The sequence below is a fragment of the Xiphophorus maculatus genome, chromosome 17 (genome assembly GCF_002775205.1).
Source record: "Xiphophorus maculatus strain JP 163 A chromosome 17, X_maculatus-5.0-male, whole genome shotgun sequence".
Classification (NCBI taxonomy): domain Eukaryota; kingdom Metazoa; phylum Chordata; class Actinopteri; order Cyprinodontiformes; family Poeciliidae; genus Xiphophorus; species Xiphophorus maculatus.
In genome coordinates this window covers 17,365,547-17,374,143 of record NC_036459.1, presented here as the reverse complement: position 1 = coordinate 17,374,143, position 8,597 = coordinate 17,365,547, and positions in this window count along the sequence as shown.

Genomic DNA, 8,597 nt, shown 5'->3' with positions numbered 1-8,597 from the left:
CTGATGGGGAGTAATAAATCCAACCAGGCGGTACGCCGTTCACTTCTGCAGCACACGGTGCTGATGTCATCGCTGGTAACTGTAACCACATCCACTCAACATCCACAGTAATGAACGGATTCAGTGAAAATGGCCAGAGTCTGAGCTGAGCGCCGCCTCTGCGTACTGCTGTTCCCTCCGTCTCCATTTATATAACACAATGTGCTATTATGACTCGATGCGAGTTAGGAGGAGATTGTGTTTTGGCTTAAAGTGCGCCCTTTCAAAAATCCTGCATGTTGAACAAATAAGCGAAAGAATTTGAGGCCGAGGGGTTGTGACAAAATCTCAGTGTCTGATGGATTGGGAAAGATGGAGATTGATGTTTAGTTTAAAAAGCTGTAGTGATTAAACAGCTTTTAAACTGCGGTCCGCAGAAACACACAATGCCAACATTTTTTTTTTCTTCTGACATTCACCCAATAAAATACCCATAAAAGGCTACGTCTGCAGTCTGGTGGGCTTTACGTGGCAGAGTAAGAAAAACTACTGAAAGAACGACTGTAGGTTTAAAATGGCAATGTGTTTCTACATCACAGAAAACGTGTGGAGAGCCGTCCACCTCTAACACACTCCCGTCTGCACCACATTTCATGCCGTATCATGTTGCCCCGGATTTGAAATAAACGAGTTTGATATGTTTGAAAGTTTGATTTACTGGAGAAAAATTCCACTTTACAAAACAGGAGGCAACGGCCAGTTAATGATGCATGTATATGGAGTCGCTGACATTATAGTGTGAAGCACTCTGACTCTTTCCAGTGAGCTCAGCTCCTGAAAGCACTTACAGGTGGGCTGGTTGTCCTGCAGTGGCCCCTACCAGCTGGCTTCTGGATCCACAACTCGTTCTGATTCCTTAAAGGGACGGTTTTATTAAAAATCTGCTCATTTCTTTTGCTTTACATCATGTTATAATGTTCTTCTCTAATCAAAAACATACCTGGAGTGTTGCTTTGACTCATCCAGGCATGTTTCAGGAATCCTTAAATCTCCCATGGCAACCATTTGGGAGGTGCCTAGTCGCCTGCTCAAACAATTTCCTCCGGTCTCGAGGCTTTTCGCTCCACATATGTGCGGGGGCGTGGTTACCGTAGTGTTTTGCCTGACTTTTCTTTTCACCTGCTTTATTTATGGAAATAAGCAGGTAAAATGGTCCGACTCAATTAGCGGCTGCTAACGGCTATAATATGGAAGCATTTCTATGTCATTCAGCAACAGAGTGAGACAGAAGTTTCCTGTTCAGAGGCAGAGGATGCTGCCCTGCGTCTGCTGCCTCGCCTCTCCACACAGAGCAGGATGGTGAAAATAATTTGTGTTTTCTGTCGGTCCTTCTTGAGGGAGAAGAAGAGCCTGTCAAGATGCGGCCAACGCCTTTTAAAGTCCTGCTCTCTCTCACTGAGGGCATGGTGTGTGTGGGGGTGTGTGTGTGTGTTGGTGTGTGAGTGCAGAATTCCCACTATCTTAGATCAGCGATGATTTCTGGAAAAGTCATTGCAGAAGTTTACGATAAGCGAAATGACGACTTTTCTAAAGAACAGAAGAAGAGCGCGTCCAACTCTGCCTGAAGAGTCGGAGGCTTTTCTGTGATTCTTCTGGAGTTGAGATGATTTTGCATCAAATCATCTGTGACACAGATCCCGTCCGCTTACGGATGGCTGGACATTCACATGCTGTTGGTATTTAAATGTGGTTGTTCAAAACTAACAGAACTTTCCTGCGACGGCGTATTAGAGCCATCGTAGATGGAAAGAAAAGGGGAGTACATTTTCACCAAAAAGCTCCAAACATTTTCTAGAAAAAAACGTGGAAATTTGAGTTTGAAACGTCACAAGTTTTCAACTTGTCAAACTCAGAAATGTGAAATAAATTTGAGTTTGAAAACGCTGACATTTTTTGAAATTTAAAACATTTTTGTTTTAGTTTTGAAATTCAGAAATGTTCTAGACAATTCATCATTTTAATTTTAAAATTTGAATTTTTTCTAGCAAATTTTCGACTTTTGAGATTCAGAAATTTACCAAGTTTTCTTTTGTTTTCTAGAAAACTTCTGAGATTAAGTTTTTATTTATTTATTTATTTTTCCGCCTACAACGGCCCTAATGCACCGTCGTATAAAAAACAATGTTCATCAGAGCGATTGTGAACAACGTCTACATGGGCGTCGCCACGTTCAAATCCCAACTTCCCCAACTACGTTAACTGGAACGCTGTGACCTCGGATGAGGCGTCAAACTCAGCTCCACGTTCCGGCTTCCTGGAACGTTCGTCCATCAGGAACTAGCATCACTTGTGATTTTTGTATTAAAGTTAAGGAATAAAAATCATCATTTTAACTGACCTAAGACAGAAAAAGTTGACTTTTAATAAAATCTACATACTAATTGAGCGTACATGCTTAAGATGTGATCTTTGCATGTGACAAATCGCTGCTGTCAGTTAAAACATGATGGAGGGGAAAGAAATGGGTCAAAATAACTGATTGGGAAATTAAAAAAGAACCACAGCAAAATAAATCGTGTGTTCTCCTCACTGACTCGGCTCCTGTCTGAAATGCTAATTCGGTAACCGATCCTGAAAGGTTGCGCCAGGGTTACCTTTTGCACTTGTGTCTGTGAGAGTGTGTGTGAGTGTGAGGTTACCGTCCCTCTTGTTCTGAATCAGGGATGTGAAAAAGGAGGAATGTTCTCCTCCTGGGAACCGACGGAAGAAGAGGAGGACAAGATTACGCACAGAGTAGAAAACAGTCATGTGATCAGCAGGACTAACTTTGAAGGTTGTATCAGTATTTATGTCGACAGTGAAGGGTTTATGTTTTCTTATCATTTAGCCCAATACGTTCTGAAGAAGGTTTTTGAAAGCTGTTTGAAACTTTTCACACCTGATAGTCCGGTAGATTCGGTTCAATTTGAGACCAGAATTGCAACAATTGTTTAGTTTTCACACGCCTGTGTTAACTGGTTCCAAGCCTTTGAAAAAAAAAAAAAAAACTGTTCCCCTCCTCGCCTGTGGTGGCGCTGCACCAAGAACCACTGAAGGAAACAAAATGAAAACCTCTGAAAAAGACATCTCTGCAACTTCCCTCTTCACTAAATGTGACCAGAAATGGCGTAGGGTCAGATTTTAGAGGTTGAAGGATTTAACGAGACATTTTTAGCATTCGCACTAGACTTGCGTGTTTGTTTTGGTTGTATTTACCCAGAATTCCCTGGAAGTCCGCTTCCTGCTTATAGAGCGGTCTCCGGTCCGCTTGGCGTTCACATATGCATTCAAACGGCACCAGAGTTCACTTCAAACCAAACGGAGGCCGAGGTTTTCAGACGCACCAGAGTTCGCTTCTTTGGATCCTTTGCGCGTTCACACCTCCCCAACCTGAACCGGACTTTGTAGACAAACGAACTGGAGTTAAAGTGAACCAAACAGAGCTGGTGTGAACGCAACCTTAGTTTCCTTCTGGTTGTACTGTAAACAGCAGAAATGGATCAGTCTGCCACCATGCAGACGTTTCTTGTTGGAGAACGGCCTCGCTGCAGCTGTCAGACGTCTGTCCTACTTGATTTGATCTCAGTATTTTCCAGGTTTTGTGTAAATATGGAATCAGAAACAGTACTGAGTATTTCCAGACTTTAGTAATCATTGCACTGTCTGAACCTTGTGTCCTTCCTTTCCCTACACATTTCCTTCCTTTTCTCATTCATCCCTTGTTATTCCTTCCGTAGATTTTTCTTCTTTAATCCCTTTCTTCTTCACTCATGTCCTTATTTCATTTCATCCTTGAGTCTTTTCTTGTTTCTGTCCGTCTATTCTTCTGAAGTACCCTCAGTCGTTTTTGCTCAATAATCTCTTGGACTTGGTTTGTGTTTTTGGAGAAATTGCCTCAGCAGCAGCTTGTCAACTGCAGGCATGTGACTCCATCGCTTAAGATCATCTATGGAGACAACATGTCTAGCTTATGGGGTTACTTCAGTTCTGCATGAAATGTAACGGAAGTCTCTAAAGAACATGTGCGCCAGGATTAATGTGGAAAACACATATGATGGACCGGAAGTGCAGATAAGATCTGACAGATAAGATCTATATTTTATTTTCTAGGTTCTTGGGTGCCATGCCCCTTTCTGATGCCACCCTGGGTAACTGCCCATACATACCATATCAAAAACTGACTCAGTATGGACATTTTCAAAAAATCTTTAACATTTAAAATATTAATATTTTGAAATATCAGTATTTGTATGTTTTACAGTCTCAAACCAAGCATGCCTGAAGATTCCCAGTTTTCCTGTTTTTTATATTCAGGAACATTTGAACTTTAAAGGAAGCCACTTTGTTTTAAACGTTAAATTAGAAATGTCCGTCGCCGTTCGTTGAGGCTGCAGAATGCTCGGACTGAGGCCACGTGTTTGGCTGTTGCGCTCGCTTTGTTATGTGCAGCGTTCGGGAATGCCTGGACATTCCAAACGGGAACACGAACCGAGGGTTTTACCGTCGACAGCCAGAGGCTCGGGAGGGGTCAGAGGTCAGAGTCGTAGTCGGGCTTTTGACAGAGCAAGAGAGGATTTATGGGCACCTGCAGGGCGGAAGCATTTGTCTTCCATCCACACCAGCATGGCGTTCTAAAGGAATCCTCCCCGCTCCTGCCTCACACATGGCAGCCGGGCGTCGCGGTAACCGAGACAGCCGTCGCTCCCCATCGGCACAACCTAAATTAGACGAGTTTGTAATTCGGCTTTTGAAGAAGTGACCCTGAAAAATTGGTTTCTGTTGCCGCCCGACATCTGTGTGTGTGTGTGTGTGTGTGTTTGATCCAGAGACGGAGAGGAAAACAAACTCCTGACAGAAGTAATTGTGGAGGTCAGAGCTGAAAGTGAAAACTAGAGTTTCATTTTCACACATGCTGTAGGTCTGGCGACACACACATGGATATTTCAAACAATTCAGGGCCTCAATTTCATCCTAATTCCCTTATTAGAGAAAAGCCTTTAACAGACCTGAGCTTCCCATATCCTGCTTCTCTAAACACGGGGAATTCAAAGCTTTGGGGGGAAAAAGCTCACACTGTAACTTGTATTTGTGATCTTAGTGATGTGAAAGAATATTTATGCTCTTTATAGATTTCTTTTCTTTTCTTGTCTAATCTGAGATGAAAAGAAAAATCAAACTTTGTTTTTTTTGTCTGGTGTCAGTCCCACTGCCTTCCTAAAATACAATTTAACTGTAGCTGCGTTTCTGTTGGTCGCATAAATATGCAAATTGTAATTATGTAAACAAATTTGTTTAATGGAAACACAGCAATTTTGAAAAAAACAAACAAAACACATTTTTCCAAAAACAAACTATTGGATAAAACAGTTTTGCGCTAAGACGAGGGGATTTTTCAGCTGTATTGAAATTAATGTATTTTGCAAAACTTCAATGGAAACTTGATTTTTTTTTTCCATCACGAGTCACATGATCAACCAGCAGATCTGACTACGGGCAAAAACAAAGATGACAGGAGGATGATGGTTTTATTTACCCCTCCAGGGGTCTTTTTGTGGGCTCTAGTGTCCCTTATATGATAGTAGGCTGACAGGAAAGGGGGAAGAAGAGGGGGGAAGACATGTGGCAAATATCGCCGGGTCTGGGAGTCAAACACACGACGGCTGCGTCGAGGACTCAAGGTCTCCAAACATGGGTCGCGCTAACCACTACGCCACCACGACACGGCCTAGGATGATGTTTTTAATGACTTATCACGTGAACAAACTGATTCGTGTGTGATTTTAATTATTTAACAAAGTACCTGCACATGCAAAATTGTGTTTTTTTGACATTAGCGCAATATGGAGAAAGTTTTGTACATATTTGTAATGGAAACAGCTTGTGATAAAAATCCATTTTTAGCTGTCTGATTTTCAGACCTGTGAAGACACAGCCGCAGAAATCAATGCGACTAATAAACATGGATCAGTTTCTCTAGATCTTGCTGGGACATTAGTCCTTTAATTCTGGGAATGTTCTTCAGGTGATAGAAGGCCGACTTTGTCTCTATGTGGCTCTGAAGGTTCAGGTCTGAGTCCATCACTCCAAACCAGTCATATTTTTCTATTCATTTTCGGTGGTTTAAGACAAAGGCGGTTTCGGGACATTGCAAAATGGGGAAGGAGAGAGAAAATGGGAGAAGTACATTTTTGCCAAAAAAAACCCCTCAAGAAATGTTTTTGGAAAAAAAAATAAAAAATTTCTGAACAATTTTCTAGAAACAAAAAATCAGACATTTTGAGATTAATCTCAGAAATTTTGTTGAGAAAATAAAAAAAAATTTCATGGAGTTTGAAAACTTGTTGGACAAAACCCGGCCTTGGAAACTCAGAAATGTACTTGCTGTTTCTAAAAAAAAAAACTTTCCGAGAATAATCTCACTTTCTATTAATTGATAACCAATTAAAAAGTGGCGGTTGCATGACTCCACATCATTGATAACACTGAGTTGGTATCAGCATTGGGTTGATCCTGGCATGGTAGGTTTTAGATTCCCTGTTGAAGATTTGTTTTAGTTCTTTTTGTTTTCAGCTCTACCTCAGTGATTTATGGGCCCTGTATTTACTTGGTATCGGCTTGATATCAAAATATGTGTTATTACACGCCTCTTTTCGTTTCTAAAAACTTTCGATGGAAATTTCCTTTTTTTTTCCAATCTACATGGACTCTGATCCGCCGTCATAGTTTAGTCTTTGCAGCTTTCATTGGTCGTCTTTAATTCATGTTTCTGCCAATAAAACCTCTTCTGTTGTGTTCAAAATGTACTTCCACGCTTTTCCTAACTTGTCTGCAAGTTCTGAACACATCGCAGCTCCTGTTCTAGTCTCCTCCGCTGTCTGGCCATTCATTCCACTTTAATTCCACTCTGCCACAGCTGGCATGGATTTAACCGACTATTATAAACCCAACTTTTCTTTAATAAGACTATAAAAAGAAAAAAAAAAACAATTATCAAATCAGTCATTCTAGCGTCTGAATGCTAAACTAAACACAAAGCCAGCTGCTTTTCAAGAGAGCAAACTGCTGAAAAGTAACACACAGTTGCCAACAGACACAAAGAACCATAAAATTGGACTTTAGACGCGGCAGCTTAAGGATTTTACTGCTTAGCTGCGGCTTTTGTTTGCAGTTAAACGCAGGAAAGGAACAAGTCTGCGACTGGCAACGTCGTGGCTACGCGGCTAACCGGTCAGGGCGCATTCCTGCGACGACGTTTAGAACTCAACCAATAGGATGAAGCCTGATGACAGATGACGGGCCTTCAGAGCAAATCCAGCTTCCGATAAGCTCGTTGAGTGTCAGCCGGCTTTACCTGGAACATTAACAGACTTCCTGCGGGCGTAGCTAATAATTATGAGCAGACCTTCTGTCAGTATTTCACAGATGTCGCCCGGCACAAGGACAAGAAAAGAAGCATTATGGGTAAATACAACCCAAACAAACAAGCCTGCCCAGCAGTAGTAGGAGAAATAAGTCGTTGTCTTTTACCAAAGTCAAAAGCGAAATCCCACAACCACTACATTTACATTTCATGAGGAAGGAAGTTGCGCTCAGTGTCTTCTTCAGAAGTTTTTCTGTTGTTTCCTTCAGTGATGCTAGGTTCAGCGCCACCACAGGCAAGGGGTAGAACAGGTTTTTCAAAGGGTTTTATTCGTTTTGATGTAGTGCAGTGTGCAAACAAACAGCACCAGCTGAAATAATGGCCTCGTGCCATTTTTTGCCAAAAGTGACTGTTTTGCCTAAACCATCTTTTGGAAAAAGGAAGGTGGAGATTTTTTTTTTTTTTTTTTTTTTACAAATAATCACTTGTGGCAAAAAATTAAATAAAAATAATTAAGTCATTATTTTAGGAAGGTGACTAAATGTTGTAATTTTGGTCCCAATCGAACCGAGTCTACAGGACTGTGTGAAATCAGCTGACATCATGTGTCCTACCTGAGTTACTGTTGCTGACCACATCCATCCCTCTACCATCAGCGCTCATCTTCTGACGGCTGCTGCATCCTGCTCTGTTATCCATCGAGTTCATGACTAAAACATATTTTCGATGGGAGACCCAGATTATGTGTAGCTGACAAATATTTGACACCTTATTGAGTCTGTCACGCAAAAAAAAAAAAAATTAAGGCAACCCTGAAGGTAAAATGGCTTCCAACTTAGTACCTAACAATTAAACGAGCCTTTTTGCTAAGCTAACTATTGCTGAAGTGAGAAAGTGGGAAACGACACATCATCAAAAACATACCTGGAAGCGTCCACAAGCGAGGAGGACTCTGAGTTTCCGCCTCCTCAGCAGAGCAAACAAACCAGGAAGCTGCAGCAAAGGAATGAACTCCTGCTGCTGTCGGCTGGAGAAGGTTTAACTGAAACATATTGTACAGGAGTGTGTAGTGTGGCATGTCAACACCTATGGGAATTGATTTGTGGCTGTGTGTGTACTCCATAGTTTCTAGCAGCCACAGAGAAACTCCCTTGTCACTACCAGGGTGGTAAAAAAAAATAAAAAATCCTGCACTAGACAGAATAGTTAGCGTGTTGAC